The sequence below is a fragment of the Clarias gariepinus genome, chromosome 16 (assembly GCF_024256425.1).
Source record: "Clarias gariepinus isolate MV-2021 ecotype Netherlands chromosome 16, CGAR_prim_01v2, whole genome shotgun sequence".
Classification (NCBI taxonomy): domain Eukaryota; kingdom Metazoa; phylum Chordata; class Actinopteri; order Siluriformes; family Clariidae; genus Clarias; species Clarias gariepinus.
The window spans coordinates 11,698,271-11,715,472 of NC_071115.1; the positions used below are offsets into that span (position 1 = coordinate 11,698,271).

General features: G+C 38.5%; 1 protein-coding gene across 2 annotated transcripts in view; it reads right to left on the bottom strand.

Annotated features, from left to right (window-relative positions):
- Positions 1 to 17,202, bottom strand: part of spop (speckle type BTB/POZ protein) — a 118,733-nt gene that overhangs the window by 83,819 nt on the left and 17,712 nt on the right. For both annotated transcript variants that reach the window (XM_053514627.1, XM_053514628.1), the window contains exon 2: positions 2,172 to 2,341. The gene's annotated coding sequence lies outside the window, so the exon portion shown is untranslated. The remainder of the gene's footprint in view (positions 1 to 2,171; positions 2,342 to 17,202) is intronic.

Here is a 17,202-nt window from a genome sequence, read left to right on the forward strand (position 1 = left end):
ACTTGATTTTTTTATATTTTTTAAAAAAAGGATCCATTACAAAAGTTAGTTTAAACATTCACAGATTTAGACGCATCTCTAGCAGAGGCGACAAATCAAATCAATACCACGATTTATTGAATATTTTACCTTTTTACCTTTAACTTTTAGCTTTTTTTGCATCCTCATTGTTCACTAAGAATGTTTGTACAGTAAGGGTGTTTTCACATGACTAATTTGCTCCGTGCAAAAAAAAAAAAAAAAAAAACTAATTCTTGGGGTTTAAAATTTTTTTTTTCTTCTTCAAAAACCAAGAAGGTGCGTACTGCCACCTGCTGTATTGGAGAGTGTTGATATACACATGTAAGTAAAGACCTGTTTAAAAGAATTATGATGGAAAGTCTTTTTTTTTTTTTCCTCTCCTGCCTCTTTCACACACACACACACACACACACTTCGATCTTCACTCTCTAGCAGGCCAGTCCTTACTTTTATTGATTTATAATTAGCATGAAAAGTATTACTCACTGGATTTATCAGGAGACTCAGAGCAGCCTACACACTCCCCGAGGCCTGTGACAGTAATACGATCATCTCATGGGGGTTGACTGACGCAAACTTCATGGCAAATTTCTTATTTCTTAAAGGCTGTTTTTTTTTATCATTATTTCTACAGTATTTACACGGACAAAGAGTTGTTATTACTCATTATATGTGGCTGTAAAAAATATGCATGGTGCAAAAAAGCACAAACGTAGTTTACTTTTAATACAAAACAAACCGACAGTGTGATAAAATAATTCTTAAAAAAAAAATAAATAAATCATGACCCTGACTAAAGAGCAATGTGTAGATGCTACGAGAAATAGGTAGTAACGTGCCAGAGTGCTCAAAACTTAACTTTGTGAATCGTATTGTCTTATTCTTTGCTTTATTGGAGTCTGAACCTCTGAACCTCTTTACAAAGTAAAACTATTTTTATGTATATTTCACCTATCACAAACACAACAACTATAAACACCACTATTAAATAAACCAGGGTTATCAGTTAAACAAAAAGGTGGTCCAACGTGAACAAATCATCAGCTTGATTGACAGGCTGAGGAGACGGCCAGGAACGAGCGACACGTCACACCCAATCAGGTGCAATATCACTATTCTTTTGGGAATTTAACCATAGCATTACACCACCGTGCCAACATTTTTTAAATTAGCCTCACACACTCATCATCTATACTGCTTTATCCTATATTCAGGGTCACGGGGGGGAGGAGGGGGGTGGGGGCGCGCCTGGAGCCTGTCTAAGAAGACTTGGGGCACAAGGCGGAGTCAACCCTGTACGGGGTGTCAATCCATCACAGAGCAAATGCACATATATACAGACTCATTCATACACTACAGGCAATTTTGGGGAAAAAACAATTAGCCAAATCTGCTTGTCTTTTGGACTGTGGGAGGAAGCCGGAGGACCCGAAGGAAACCCACCCAGAAGAACGTGCAAACTCCATGCACACAGACTTCGAGGCGGGAATCAAACCCGGATCCTGGAGGTGCGAGGCCACAGTGCTAACCACGACACCACCATGCCGCCCTTTTTGTTTATTATTCTTAAATTTATTACATGCTTTGTAAAAAGTTGCAGTTTCTCTATAATCCTACAGGTGGTGCACTATCAACTGTTCATCCTGTGAGGAGTTTGTTTAAAATGGGAACAAAATCTGAGGAAAAAAATATATATATGAAATCATGAAACTAACAGCATCGCAACACAAATCGAATCTGTATCTGGGTAACGTCGTCGCATCGTTTGCCCCCTCGGCGCTACCGGTCACACTTGTAAGATCTCTAACAAATCTGGTGGTAACTGTTTAAATAATATTGTTTAATGTATTGCTTAAACGGTCTCCTCGCTATAATTTGTGAACAAGTTTCAGACCATGATTAAAGATTTGTTCCTGAAACATCTGTCAGTCTTCACCAGGAACACGTCTCCACGTCTCCACTCCTCCCTGGTCTTTATTCTCCTTCTGTTCTGTTCTCCACTTTACTTCCCATCATTGAGAAACCTCTTCATTTTGATAGTCTTCTTTCACTTCCTAAAAAAATCTTTATGTCCCTTCCTGCCAGTTCTCTCTCTGCTACAATGCACTTCTGTCCTCCATTTCTCTCTCTGTGTGTCTCTCATGCATTACCTAGTTCAGATAAGCAGCCATTAAACATCTGTTTAGGCAGGTGTTTCCATCGCTGAGCCAGGTGAGCGTGCGCGTCTCGGTCACTCCGTCTCTCTCTCTCTGTGGTTCGGGGCTGGGTGTTATCTGTGTCTGTGTCTCAGACGTGTGCTGTTCCGGTTTTCCTCGGGAAACTATAAGCAGAACAGAGAGAAAGAAAAAGGGGGGGGGGGGGGGATTTCCCGTTAGACTTATGGCGATAAACACCAGATGACGTTCGACCTCAGCTTTGTCCAAGATTACAGACAGCATCAGATTTTTTTTTTTCCTGGGATCAGTGTCAGTACTGCTCTCAGTACTTGCGTGCTAGTTTACTGATAAGTCGAGCGTGCAAAAGCTGCAGGACTTCACAGTTTATCTTAGAAAGGCATGCATAATTGAGCAATCTCGCTCCAAAAGGTAGAGGCATGTGGAAAATCGCCCAGCTGGCCTGGTGAGCGGATAAAACAGCTGTTCTAGTGCGATGGTGCTGAAATGAGAGCGACATCGAATCGACTGCAGCCAAAGCATTCGGCTCAGTGAATAGCGTTTCCCGCTCACACGTTTAAAAGGGCGACGCTAAAGTAAACCGAGAAGGCGGAATCAAACCGTGTGCGAGTTTTTGGTAACATGTTTTGTCTGTTCCAGTTTTTTTTTTTTTTTTTAACAAACAAGCACGTTTCATTCAAGTCTGATTTGTCTGCCTCTGCCTCCTTGGAATTATTAAAAGGTCCCATATTTTACCATGAATTTATCAAGTGCCAACTGAAATCCCATCGGATGGACCAGTTCAAATTTTTTTTTTTAACTTTATTTCACTCCTCCGCTAAACATGATGTTTCAGTGTCTATGTAAATGAGCTACTTGCTAAGCCACGCCAACCAGAGATGAGCAACAAGCCGGGGGAGGGGGATCGTCTTATATGAGGTCACAATATTGGGAAGATCTAATTTGCTTTTTCAGGTCACAGCCAACGTACAAATGCAAAAACAAACAAACAAAAAAAAAAATTTTTTTCTGGTACAAACATACTGGACACCCATCTGAATGTCTAAAAATGGCAAAAAAAAAAAAACATTGCTATATTTTGAATAATATTTGCCCTTTAACAATAAACAAATTATTTATTTAAACGGCATTATTTATACCGTTACTAATACAATTAAACAATTTGCAAATATTGAGACATTAAATGCAACTGTTTTTACCGCATTTGGTGGTAAGTACCTGAACTATACAAATAAAGTTCTAAAGTTCTATTCATCCATCCATCCAGTTTTTTTATTGTCTCAACAAAATGTAAATGTATTTCTTGGAAATGTATTACACGCTTTTTCTTCCTCTTTTTTGACTATTTACACAAAAGTGCTTTGCTTTAAAAAAACAATTATAATAATAGTGTTAATAGTGTTAATAGTAAATATAATTCTATAATTATATACAACACTTCTGGTGAGGTGTGAACAAAGACGAATCACCAAAACCACCTTCCCAGAAGAGTCGAACCTGTTATAGCTACATCATATCAAACCCTGCAGAATAAGAACTGGATGTCACTCAGGTTTATATTCATGTAAAGAGGCAAACGAGCCAATACTTTTGCCAATGTAGTGTATGTAGGGGCTAATCTATCTGTAGCTCCTTTCACACATCTGATTCAGTGTGGGAATACTGCGCTGTCGTCGTATAAAAGAAACGATTGACGGGTGAGTGACTGGTGAGATGAGATCTATGCGAAAGGGACATCACAGGACGAGGACCTGACGTTTGGAGACGATATGTGCGAGACAGGAGATTTAAACAGTTAAGCGTTGCTCTATAGCTTTGACAGAGTGGATCAGATGCCACACTACATCAGAAACAATGAACTGAAAGATCAGCTTCAGCCCCGAGTTCATCCTGTGTAAAAATTCCCAAACAAGAATTCAGATTCATCTACGACTGGCTGGAGCGTGAGAAGCTTTGACACGAGGACCAAACCGAAGCACAAAAATAGTCCATACTGACTAACAGTCCGTACCTTTTTTCCTGGGACTTGGACGAGACGATGACGAGACATCGCGAAAATTTTGACAGTGAAAAAATTAGCATCCGATATTGTTGCCATAAAAAAAGACCAGACTAAAATGTTCTTTTAGTCTGGCCGAAGGTTTAGAAAATAAAACTAATAAAACATCTGTCTTTATTTTTTTATCAACTTTTAATTTTCATCACAATCCACTACGATATGGTGTTCATTCATTATGGTACGAGCAGCGGTGTTTCTTGGCGTGTGGCTTATCATGGCGTGGGTCACGGCATGTGACGTATCGGGAGTAGTTTGCATGTGCAGTGACGGGACGTAACAAGCTCGGTCATCTTTAATTCTCCATCATCACAGCAGTATTACTCGGGCCGAAGAGAAGAGACAAAATTTGAATTCAAGAATAGACTAGATTGACTGTAGGGTTAATTTATAATAATCTTATTGTTAAAAGGTTATGTTTTCTTTGACTAAAACTAGATTAAAATACTTACGGGTTCCTCTGACTAAAACTAGACTAAAATACTTGCAGGTTCCTAACTAAAACAAGACTAAAATACTTACGGGTTTCTCTGACTAAAACTAGATTAAAATGTCTAGACTTTGTCGACTAAAACTTGACTAAAACAAAAATAGGATAAGATTAACTAAATACGAAAAAACTAACAGGGACATTTTTAAAACAAGATTAAAATTAGCTGACAAAAATAACACTTATACTGACAAGAAGAATAGCCAGATCTTGGGAGAGAAAAATAAAATGATGTTGTCGTTCTCAGCTGTGACATTCTAGTTACATAAAGTTTTTTAAATAAGGAAAATAGTCATGTGACCTTGATAAATTAAATAAAAAAACTGGTGATTAAACTCTATGGAAAACAGACCGGGAGACAGATTGATCAGGTCAATAATGTGAACCACTGCAAGCAACTCATACTTTATACATAATCACTCACACACACACACACACACACACACACACACACACACACACACACACACACACACACACACACACACAGGGGAATAAGATCACATGGCATATTGTTAGCGGGGGCGTGTTATTTCTTTAGCAGTTTAAAGTTGGATTAAGTGCTGAGTGACAAGTGTTTCAGGGCACGTATACATTAAAGCCATACTGTGCTGAATCATCCACGCTTCAGCAATAACTCTTTCACACACACAACACACACACACACACACACACACACACGCGCACTCCCTCTGAAGTGATATGACAAGGTAGATGGAGAATTAGTCACTCACAGACTCACTAACACACATAAAATGAACAGCCTTTCCACTGACAACTTTCTTTCCCCCTCATACTTTCATCATCAAACTCAGGTCATATTAAACTGATTAATTCTGAACAACATACACAATAAAAAAAATTATAAATATAAATATATATATATATATATATATATATATATATATATATATATATATATATATAAATAAAAAAAATCAGGCTTCACAGTTTGCTTGAGCCGTTTCTATATTCCCTAGAATGCTCTCTTTATTAATGGATAAACCAAACTAATAAGCTAAAAAAACACAATGAAAATAAGAAGTAACAATCTATGCAACTGGCTAGAAACGAAAGAATGAAGGTTAAAAAAAACAAAAAAAAAAACAACAGAAGACGAATTAACCAGAGGCAGGAAAGCGACAGAGAGAGATGGGAAGGGGCATGAAACGAATGAGAGAATGCAGGTGAGAAAAAGAGTTTATTCCCTGAGAGCAGAGAGGCGTGTGTATTTGCATGTGTGCCTCTGTGTAGCCCTGCTGCTTGACGGCGGGGAAGCACATCAAAACACACAAATGTGTTTTAAACGGCACTGATTTACTGTCACGATCAACAGCAGGGCCATCGGTGAGAGAGAGAGAGAGAGAGAGAGAGGGAGGAAGAGACGGAAAAACTAGACATTTCCCTAACACACTGCAGCACCCAGGACAAAAACATTAGGCACACGGCTGTGGGGGAGGGGTCACGAAGTTCAGTCCGATACTCAATTCATCATAAATTTTTAATGATAAGATGCACATTTTTGTCCAAACAGTTCTTTAGCCTTTTTTGGAGAAACCCAAAAAAGGGTCACTAAAAACGCAATCTATCGCACAATACTGTGAAAGTGCGCCCTCTTATGGTGTACAAGTTAACAAAAAAAAAAAATCAGCATCATCGGCTAATATATAAAAATTTTTGTCAGTTAAATTTTTAGTGCAATGAATTAATCATTAAATCAGTCACATCTCTAACACCAGACCGTGCTCCCTTCTGACTCTGTCGTGTGGTACATAGCTACATTCACCTTGCCCTCTTGCTGTGTCTCAGCATTGAATAACACACAGAGGGACAGCGTCCTCACACATGGCCTCACAGACTCCTATAATTAATTGCTGTCACTATGACTGTGTGTGCGCTACTGGCTCTTACAATATTTCATTGTATGTTTCATCTGAGAAGACAAACTCCAGCGATGTGATAACCTGGTCCTTCAGTACATTCAGGTCGTCAGCTGATTTTTGAACAGTTTTTCATTAGTTGTTTTCTTTGCTCGATGCATCCCAAACATTTGAGTTTTCTGATATGGCGACCTCTTTTTTTTTTTCTTTTTTTCTTTCTGTGGTTCTTTCAATGATTCTTTAGTTACGTCACTAACGTTGGAATCATTGACATATCGGCTAGCTTAATGTAAACAGCTTTTTCAGTTGCCAAGCAACCAAAACTTGGCACTGGTGCAAAACCATTTGGCCATTTATCATTTGGCCTTCGCTGAATCAAGCAGTTTTACTAGTGGAGAGAGAAACTGAGCAGCTGAGGTGAACTATCTACTACTAAGGAAGAGGTTTCACTACAGCTAATTTTTTTTTCAGGAAGCTGAGATACGTCTTCATGTGAAACGATGGATCTCACTGTGTTTTGCCTTAATTAATGCTTTTTCTTTTTTTTTATTTGAGCACAAGAACAAAACATACCTTTAAGATATTCAGATACAACCTTTGGTTATTAAAAGTCACATGAACAGGAAGTGACTGTTTTGATCGGTTGTTTAAACTCCTCTTTTTTTCGTTTTTAAAAGAGCAAGGAACCGAAGAGACGAGTGATGGAGTGCAATTAAGTAAGTAAGCAAAATAAAGAAAGGAAAGGAACAAGAAGCTAAGCTAAAGAAACAAGCTTAGCACCTGTCATCGATTTAGCTCTCCGGTAGAGTCCGAGACATTAGAGGTGTGTGTTTGTGTGTGTGTGCGCGCGCGAGCTTTTCACGAGTCTCTAATGCTTTTTAACAGCCTTCGCCGCTAAACACGATGCCGTCTCATCAGCTGCCTTTCATCGAAACGATGGATCCTTAGCCGATCAGACGCTGTCAGTCGGGGGAAAGTCATGTGACCCTCAGGGCCTGAAAGGCTGAACTTCGCTTTGAAAGAAAGAGGAGACGTGAATGAACTGGAGAGATGAACACGCCCATTTTTGGAGTTTGCGCAAAAAACATCTCACAAGAACATCTAAAAGCTGATCAATGTGCTGAAGTTACTGAACGTTTTTTTCAACTGATGCAGAGCGATCAGATGATCAACGATCAATTCCTAAATCAATTCCTGTAGTTAAGACTGGACTAAAAATAAATCAATAACTGTAATGTTTTTAAACAGACGTGTGTGTAGGTCGTCTGAATGACTAGGTGACCGCATCCCTGGACTTTAATCCACAGATGGATTAATCATCATCATCATCATCATAGCATTTTTATTCACGTTTGCTTTCAGACGTTTTATCCGCCCTCATCTTTTAAGTTTTAAATGCACTGAGACACACACACATCCTTCTGGCTCATCCTATAACCCCTCGACATCCTCCAGGGACAGGAAACGCCACGTCCTGACGTCCCCGAGCACGATCTGTTCGACTACAACTTCTTCACGGTGCTTCTGCGACCGCACTCTTTCGCACCTTGCCGTCAACGTCCATTTCATCTGTCCTGTAATAGTTTCCCTGAGAAACCCAGAACAGCGACCGAGGAAGTCGCCTTAAAAGAGACGCAGAAGACGCTAATGGATCCGACACTGATCCTGTTTACCAAAAAGATTCATAGAAATAAGAACGCGCTGACGGCACACGACTACTTCAATCATCTGTGATGTAAAGTGCGCTTTTAAAATTCACACACATTTTAAAACTGACAAGCCTTTATAAACTCACTCACACACAGACAGACAGACACACACACTCGCACACATACACTCCCTCCTCCGCATGGCTGCCGTGTGCGGATGGGAAGAGATCAAAGGTTTTGCAGATGGCTTAACGAGCTGTTAAAAACACGACAGCAGGAGGTCGACAAAGAGACAGAGAGAGACAGGAGGAGAGAGAGACAAGGAAAGACGAGAAGACAGTGAGGGATACAGAATGAATCAATACTGTATCTTTCTATACTACACCTGTTAATGTTTATTCATGATAGTATTTTTTAGTACAATTTTTTTTCCTAATATTCTATGTATATCGCTCGTTATTTTAATTTTCTTTTGCATTTTTACTTTAGTGTCTCGGGATCACATTTGAAGACACTTGAGCACAAAGTCCGATTCATTTCAATCGGTGGGAGAATTGCAAACATGAACCGAGAACAAATCCGCTTAAAGAGTGGAGAGTGTGTTAATTTCGTCAGCTATTTTCAATTTTAGTCTTAATCCCGGGAAAAATGTCCCTGTTAGTTTTTATAATATTAAGTCAAATAGTATTTGAGTCTAGTTTTAGTCAGAGGAACCCGCGAGTATTTAAGTCTAGTTTTAGTCAAAGGAACCTTTAAGTATTTTTTTTTTATTAAAGCATATGAAAAATAAGATTATTAACTAACTCTACAGTCAATCTAATCTGGCTAATCTGTTTTCAGCTAATGAAATTAATTTTTAGCCATCACAGCTATTGCTGCTGCAAAAAAAAAAAAAAACTACTACAAAATGATAGAAGCAGTATGGACGATACAGTGTTTTTAAACTTTAGATATTCGACTGTTTGCTAGGCTATTAGATTAATGTTTTTGTCAACAGTTTAGCTATAAAATAAAATACATCACGTATAATAAAACATGATTACCCCAAAGAGGCTATAAAACTACAGTAAAATATTTTATGGTATGCCTTGATGCATCTCTTCAGGTTTGTGGTATTGTTCTAAGCAAATTGTGTTCCCACACTGTTTCCCCGCCGATATTACTCTACACATTGGCTTTATTTCTCCGGTTCAATATAAAGAAACCGGGCACAAAAATCATCTCTTCTCTTTCGCCCGAGTAATACTGCTGTGATGACGGAGAGTTAAAAATGACCGAGCTTGTAACGTCCCATCACCTTCCTAAATGCTCCTGGTGTGCCGCGCATCTGACTCTAGGAACGTAACCCACACAAATACGAGTACGAAGAACAAAAACAATGTGACTGTGATGGCGACTGTTCCTGAGCACGGTACAAACCAATCGTGTGTAATGGGAAAACGCCCTAAATACAGTCATGACAAACCACACACTGAACTTTGAGAGAGCAACAAACACAGGAGAAAAAAGGAGAGAAAATGGAGAGAGGAAGAACGAGACAAGGACAGACAAGGAGGTGGGAGAGAGAGAGAGAGAGAGAGAGAGAGAGACAAGGAGGGACCTTGACGGACCCAGTGCTCTGGAGTAACTCATCAGATCACATGACCATTTTCCACTGATCCAAAGTCCAATATTTATGCTCCCTAGCAAATTCAAGATTTTTTTTTAATTAGTCTCACTAACAAGTCTTGTATACACACATATACAGCTGTTTAGTCCCAATCCTGTAAATTCTCATTATCACATTGTAAACCATCAAACTTCAAGTGATCTCCGTTCATGACCACGTTTTCCGACTACATTTCTTCCAAAAAAAAAAAGTTGAGGGTTCAACACAAACCTTCCAGGATTTGATAATGTGTTGAAAGACTCTTAACCCAGTTCCTTTAACTTTAAATGTCCTTAGTTGGTGCCCTTTTTTTATTTTTGACCAGGCAGTGTCGATAAGTCACTGCAAACTGTTGTTTTATTTGTCTACCGTAAGTAACTGTCATATGATATGATAAGTGCTGCTGAAAATACAATTAATAAATAAATGGCTTGGCCTCTTCAAATCAGCAGCATTCACAAAACATCACACACTGACCCTTATTTCAGTTGTGAAAACTTCCAAGAATTTGTGAAAATCAACAAAACACACAAATTGATGCATTCCAACCAAAGCCATTAAATACACAAGATGCTGCTGAAATAACCAAGAGCTTAGCTTCAAGTCGGCGCTACTGTGTAACGCTCTCACCGAAATGACCCAAAAAAATGTGTGCACGTGAAACACCCATCATCCTCTTGCCACCGTGCCTGTAAGATTTTCTAGAGTAAACACTGCAATAAACATATTCTCTTCCAAATTATTGTTTACGCGCAAGAGTTCTGACAATCTTTTGTAATTCTGCTCTCACCCTTAGCACACAATTACTCGAGCAGGGACTCGGCAAAACTCTCACCCACGAAACACAAACGCGATATTCCCCACCAAACATTTAGCGCTAATTAATTTAATGATGCAGTGTGAACCCGTTATTGCTTAGTGACATTGGCTTCCAACCAGATGAAAAAAAGTAATTCATGATTTCGGAAAAAGCCAGTGCGGGATTGCGTGTGCACACAGACTAATTCGTTCGAGGTGACAGGTTAAAGTTTATATTTGATTTTCTTTTAGAAATTAAAGAAAAAAAATTAAAACGTAAAACTAATTTCATTGACATATAAAAATATTCGAAGTAAAAATGGTTAACTTTACGTCCCTAAAAAGTGAAGTCAGTCAGTTATTGTTTAATATTAATAATATGAAGTAAAAAAAATAATAAAATTATTGAATTTAAGAATAAATTTATTTCATGTAAAAATGTAAACTTTAATTATTTAGCAGTATTTTAATAATGCAAAGTCATCTCTGCTCTTCTGCACACTGCGGCGTCTGTTTGTTTTTTTGTTTGTTTGTTTTTTACACGATACTGGTGCCAAATCGATCATTTTAAAACGATACCAGTGCCTAAACTGTGCCTGAACCTATACTTTAAAAAGAAAAAAAAAAAAAAAAAGAAAGCCACAAAAAATAAACAATATGCTACAAGTTTAAAGTATACAAAGTAAATACAAAACACAACTAATTTACATACCACCCAACTCGACTACAATAACAAAGTCGTTGGTACTCTTGATATGTTACAAACCAGCTTCAGAGAGAACAGTCAATTCTTGCTTAAATAATCTAAAATTTTAACCAAGTTTAATGTTTGTTTACGTTACATAAGATACACTACTGCGTTTTTGCCGGGAGCTGGACTATCGACTTGACGCGTGTCGTGTCACTCACAGGTGGTGTGCACAGTGAACATTGGTGAAGTATTTGTGAAGCCAGTTATAAAATCCATTATTTTTGCCAGACCACCTTATCTGGCAAAACACGTCACCTCTCCAGGCTTTACTAGGGTTTGGTCTAACTAGGGCCGGAGGGGCCACACACTGCCAGTTGATGTGCACCACCTCCTAAACACGGTACGTCCCTTCGCCTTTAACTCCATCTCGTGTGTCCTCAGAGTAAGAGTTTCCACACAATTTGTTGCATGTCGCAACAAAAATACAGCCACTCTTCAGAACGTTTCAGGCTTTTCATTATTATTTTTTAAGAACTTTAGGGATTTTAATTTAAGCATGTATAGCTTAGCTTAGCGCCCTGGTGCTACCTGCTGCAGTCAGAGCAACATGGACAATCACATAACTACAAACATTTGATTTGCGTTTAGCGTTCACATGCATTTTCTCAGTCGGGAAAGGATTTTTCACATGCAGTGGCACCAAAATGAGGTTTTAGTACACACCAGTTATACACAACCCTACTGATACGAGGGCTGTACCAGAAATAATGCAAAAGTGGGCATACATTTTTTACATTTACATTTGGGCATTTGGCAGACGCTCTTATCCAGAGCGACTTACATTTTTATCTCATTACACATCTGAGCAGTTGAGGGTTGAGGGCCTTGCTCAAGGTCCCAACAGTGGCAACTAGGTGGTTGTGGGGTTTGAACCTGGGATCTTCCAAACCGTAGTCCAATGCCTTAACCAATGAGCTACCCCTGTCTTTTCTTTAATTAAGGTATTTTACTCCATCTGTGTCAGTTTGTGTTTAATAACTCCTGAACGAATTTTAATGGGGTTTTCACGGGTGCATTTGGCCGAGCTTGAGGTAACATTAGTTAACAAAGTTGGCTTAGTTTCATCACAATCGGCCCACAGGAAGAGAAGATATGCTACCTCTAAATTTATATGAAAAGTGCCCTTATATCATATTTAAAAAAAAAAAAAAAAAAAAAACCTTGAAAATAAATAAATAAATCATTAGTTCACCTAAAAATTTAACAGATGTCGCTGGACATTTTTAATAGGCGCTTAAATGAACAAAGAAAACATTGAAATCTATTTAATAAACGTGATCTCATACCTTCATTGTAACGCGTAAAGTTTTTTATTCATTTTAATTTATTCATTTAAACAAAGTCGCGTCTACTATAGTATTTAGATTCTAAAATGTAGAAAATAAATCCAACCTTGTGTGCGAACTTTTGATTGGTACTGTGTGTGTGTGTGTGTGTGTGTGTGTATAGCATTTAAATAAATTTTATTTTATCTGTGTATACATTTTGTATCGTTTAAAAGCATAAAGGTACGTGTATACAACTTGAGCTTAGCCGTTTTTTTTTTTTAGCAATTTACAAATTGAGAAACACAACATTAATCGATTTGTGCATGATGTAATGATCCACAGGTATCCACAGGTATGATGTAATGATCCAGGTATCCAGTGATCCCTGGGGATTTCCATCGCTAACAATTACTAGCTATGATTATGACGCAAGAGTTTATATTACCCCACCTGCTGCACCACACACACACACACACACAGTCTGAAGTGCTGCAGCCCTGTTAAGTTACCATATAATACATTAAAACAGAAGATTACACTGCACTACAGTGACTGACACACACGCTCACACTCGGACAGCTTAATCAGATGCTCTCCTAGACATCATTTTCTACTGCGGAGACACACACACACTTACACACACACAGGATTTTAGAGGAATTTGAACGTGTTGGCGACTGCTTCACTTCATGAATATTCATCAAACTCATTACCACACAAGTGGGAAAACAAGCAATATTTCACATCCAGAGAGAGTGTGTGTGTGTGTGTGTGTGTGTGTGTGTGTGAGAGAGGATGAGACACACACACAAACACACACACATACACACCCAGGCCCTGATTACACTGGGTATCAACATGCATCTCAATCAGTCAAGGCTAAGTACGAGTGCAAACGAGGTCATACATGTCGAGGAGATTTGCACATACCATACGCCGAGGTGGACGGGGACACTCTAAAGCGTCCTTGTGCACCCTGGACGGCGCCGGAGGACAATGAAGGCAGGATGTGACAAAAATAAAGTTCGACTCACCACTGAATCAGTGAGTTATGCTTAGCTCACCACATACTTTTTTTATATAATATTTTTTTAACTAATGTCTAAAATCACCCCTAGATGGCGCTGTGTTTTCTTCATCTGCGAATGATTGGCGATTTATCTTCCTGGCGTGTCCTACAGATTCTGTCCCATCATTATAAAATTTGGACCCTAGCACCATCAAACAGAATCTACTGCTTAGTGAAGGTGCTAAACAGGAAGTGACATTATCTCTCAGCAGCAGCTTAGCAAAAAGAAATAAAAATAATAAAAAAATGCTGCTTTCACTCGTGGGTCTGAGTAAACTTGAGTAAAGTACGAGTTTTTAAATGACGATTTTTAAGCAAAAAGTAACAGATAAACAGACATAAAAATTCCAAAAGCCATCTTCATGTGCTCGGTTACTCATCCTATTTTTTTCGCAAAAAATATCTGTACAGACACCTCAACTTTACAGTTTTATTATATGTTGAGTATATCATATATCACAGTATACGATACATACACAGATTCCCTTTTTCTTTTTTATTAGTCATTTAAAAACGCGTACTCTATGCTATAACTTCGTGGCGTAGCCTGACATGCACCTTCGCAGAAATGCAACTACACATCACAGCCATGCAAAATACGACAACGATGATTGGTCTGCCGTTCTAGTAACATCACATTTCTGGCTTCAACACTTATATATATATATTTTTTTTTTTTTATTGAGTTGAACACTACTTGTACTGATCTGATCGTCTCCTCTGGCGTCTTCCCTCGTTTTCTTTAGTAAAACTAACTATTGTACGGTCTGTCTGACCTGACGAGATTAAAAGATGCAGTGTAAACATTTTATAAGTCATGTAAACACACACTTTAATCATCATTAAAGTGTTTTCTTTTTTTGGAATAAATGTGACTCATGACGGTTGGGCGAGTCAAAAAAATGATCCGTCTCATCAGCGCTTTCCATTCAAGTTCCCACAGCCACCAGTGTGCAGGTGTGAATATATATATGTATATATATATATATATATATATATATATATATATATATATATATATAAAAGCAGAAACAGAAACGCTTGCATATCTTAAAACTAAATTCGGACGGATACTGTAAGGAAGGTGAAAGATTCTGAAAGAGAATCATTACGAGATGTGGATTTATCGTAAAAACGGAGCGGAAACATCCTCAATCGCAGACCAAGAAAAAGTTCAAAAGTCAACTATTATATTAGAATATGTTCCATATCCTAAGGGGTCCAGAGAAGGACCAGCTCCAGCTGGATTCTGCCTTATTATGGTTGGAGCTACACATCCTGCTCCTGTGCTTCCAGTGATCCAGACCTCATCTACTCTCGGCACCTGCTAACTGTGCTGAACTGGACACGTTAATATAAAGAACTTCTGTTATATTGAACTTTCAGCTGCATAACACACATGATGTTATTTCTATCTGTTATCACCCAGATGAGGATGGGTTCCCTGTTGAGTCTGGTTCCTCTCAAGGTTTCTTCCTATTGCCATCTCAGAGTTTTTCCTTGCCACTATCGCCGTCACCCTTGGTTTGCTCATCAAAGACAATCTCAATATTATCTAGACACATTTTTCTCACACATACACACTTCCATACATTTTCTTTTCTTTTTCGTGCAGCTGATTTGAGACATTGACCATTGTTAAAAGCGCTATATAAATAAAATGTTATTGAAATAATATTATATATTAGATTACTGTTTTAATTTGTGCAATATTTACCAATGCTCGGGGGTCATTTTTAGTGTGCAATAATGTCATATTTAGTGTATTCATTTAAGGTGTTCAAAAGTTTAGCATGCAATAAGGTACTTACTGTTTTAGGACTCTTTATTTTATTTTATTCAGTTTTATTCTTTTTTACACTTTATTTATTATTATTATTTATTACTTTTCCTTTCTACTGGATATCAACTGTGAACAACCATAACCAAGAACAGGCAATTTCCCTCTGGGATTAATAAAGTTTTTTTAATCTTCTCACAGATTTCTGTGGTTCTTTAGGGTCAGTACTGGAACATTATCAGGAGAAAGGTCCAATAACCAACAGGGCTCACAGAGAGACAGTAAAATGCTTATCGAAGGGCGTTGTGATCTCGACACACTTCGTTCTGAGGTCTAAAACATCCTCCCTACAGTCGCTCCATCTGACTTGCTGCCCTACAAGGATGAAGATTCACTTCTGATGATGAACTGAAGACAGCGGTGCATCCGTGACTCGAAAGCTCGGCCTTTTTTTTTTTTTTTTTTTTTATCAGGGAATAGGAAAGTTTGTTGACATGAAGATGGACAAAGTGTTTTTTTTTGGGAAAAGCGAAGGTAAAAATCAGCCGCACTCTGGCTGTGGAATTAATTTAACTCACATCCGTATAATTCTTTGGCTCTAATCAATTACATGCGAAGCTGAATTTGTGTAATCAATCATGATCGAGAAGGTGTACCATCATCCTCTTCTGCACATACACAAAAATGTAAACAGTCGAGTAAGAATCTCTAATTTTCAAAACATCAATAAAAAGATTGCCTCTATTGTACGCTTCATCTTTGTGTGTGTATGTGTGTGTGTGTGTGTGTGTGTGTTGCTTGGCAGATCGCCATCTGCGGTATTCAAATGTGTTGAAGTGCACGTGTACTCGGGTACTGAACATCATCACTAATGTAAAAGCGCTCAGAAGAAATCGTACCTTGTGTAAAAACACTGTCCGGACCCTTTAATCGCTGTTTGTTCCTCTAAGCTGGAGCGTTTGTTTTTTTGTTTTTTAGTATTGCATTTGGGGAAAACACATTTGAAATGTAGGGAATAATAAGGAATAAGGAAAACAGATTCAACACGGTGTCGTGTTCTTCCACATCAAAAAACAAACCAAGCCCTCTCTTCCAAGGGTTTTTTTTCTTCTTCTTAAGAAAGGGATCTCACATCTGCTGACGCAGTCTACATACACTTCACTTAGACAAGCGAATCAAACTAACGATGCGTTCAGATGTCGTCAAACTGCGATTCGTTATAACAAATTAAAGCTGAAAAATTCCTGCAAAGTGACAATTAACTGGAAAAACAAGCAGCTTCAGAGTCTTGTTCATAAGCAACAAGAAGCGCCTCTCTTGCCTTTTTTTTTTTGTCTGTTCGAAGCTGAAAAGCTTATTAGTGAAGCTGTTTTGGTGACTTTTGCGCTCCGTTTTTTTCATGAGCGAGTCTGCAAGATGACCACGTCCCGTCCCGTCGCTCGCGCTTTTCTGAAGTGGCGGCAGATTTGAGATCACACGGCTTCCTCGCAGCTGTCTCCCACAGGTTTCACCGACGCGCTCGTCTCACGCGGCTTACGCGCTGTCTGCGCTCGTGTGTACAGAAAACTGTGTGTGTGCTCAGCTAGCTGCCAGTGCTTGGAAGGAAGGAAAAAAAAAA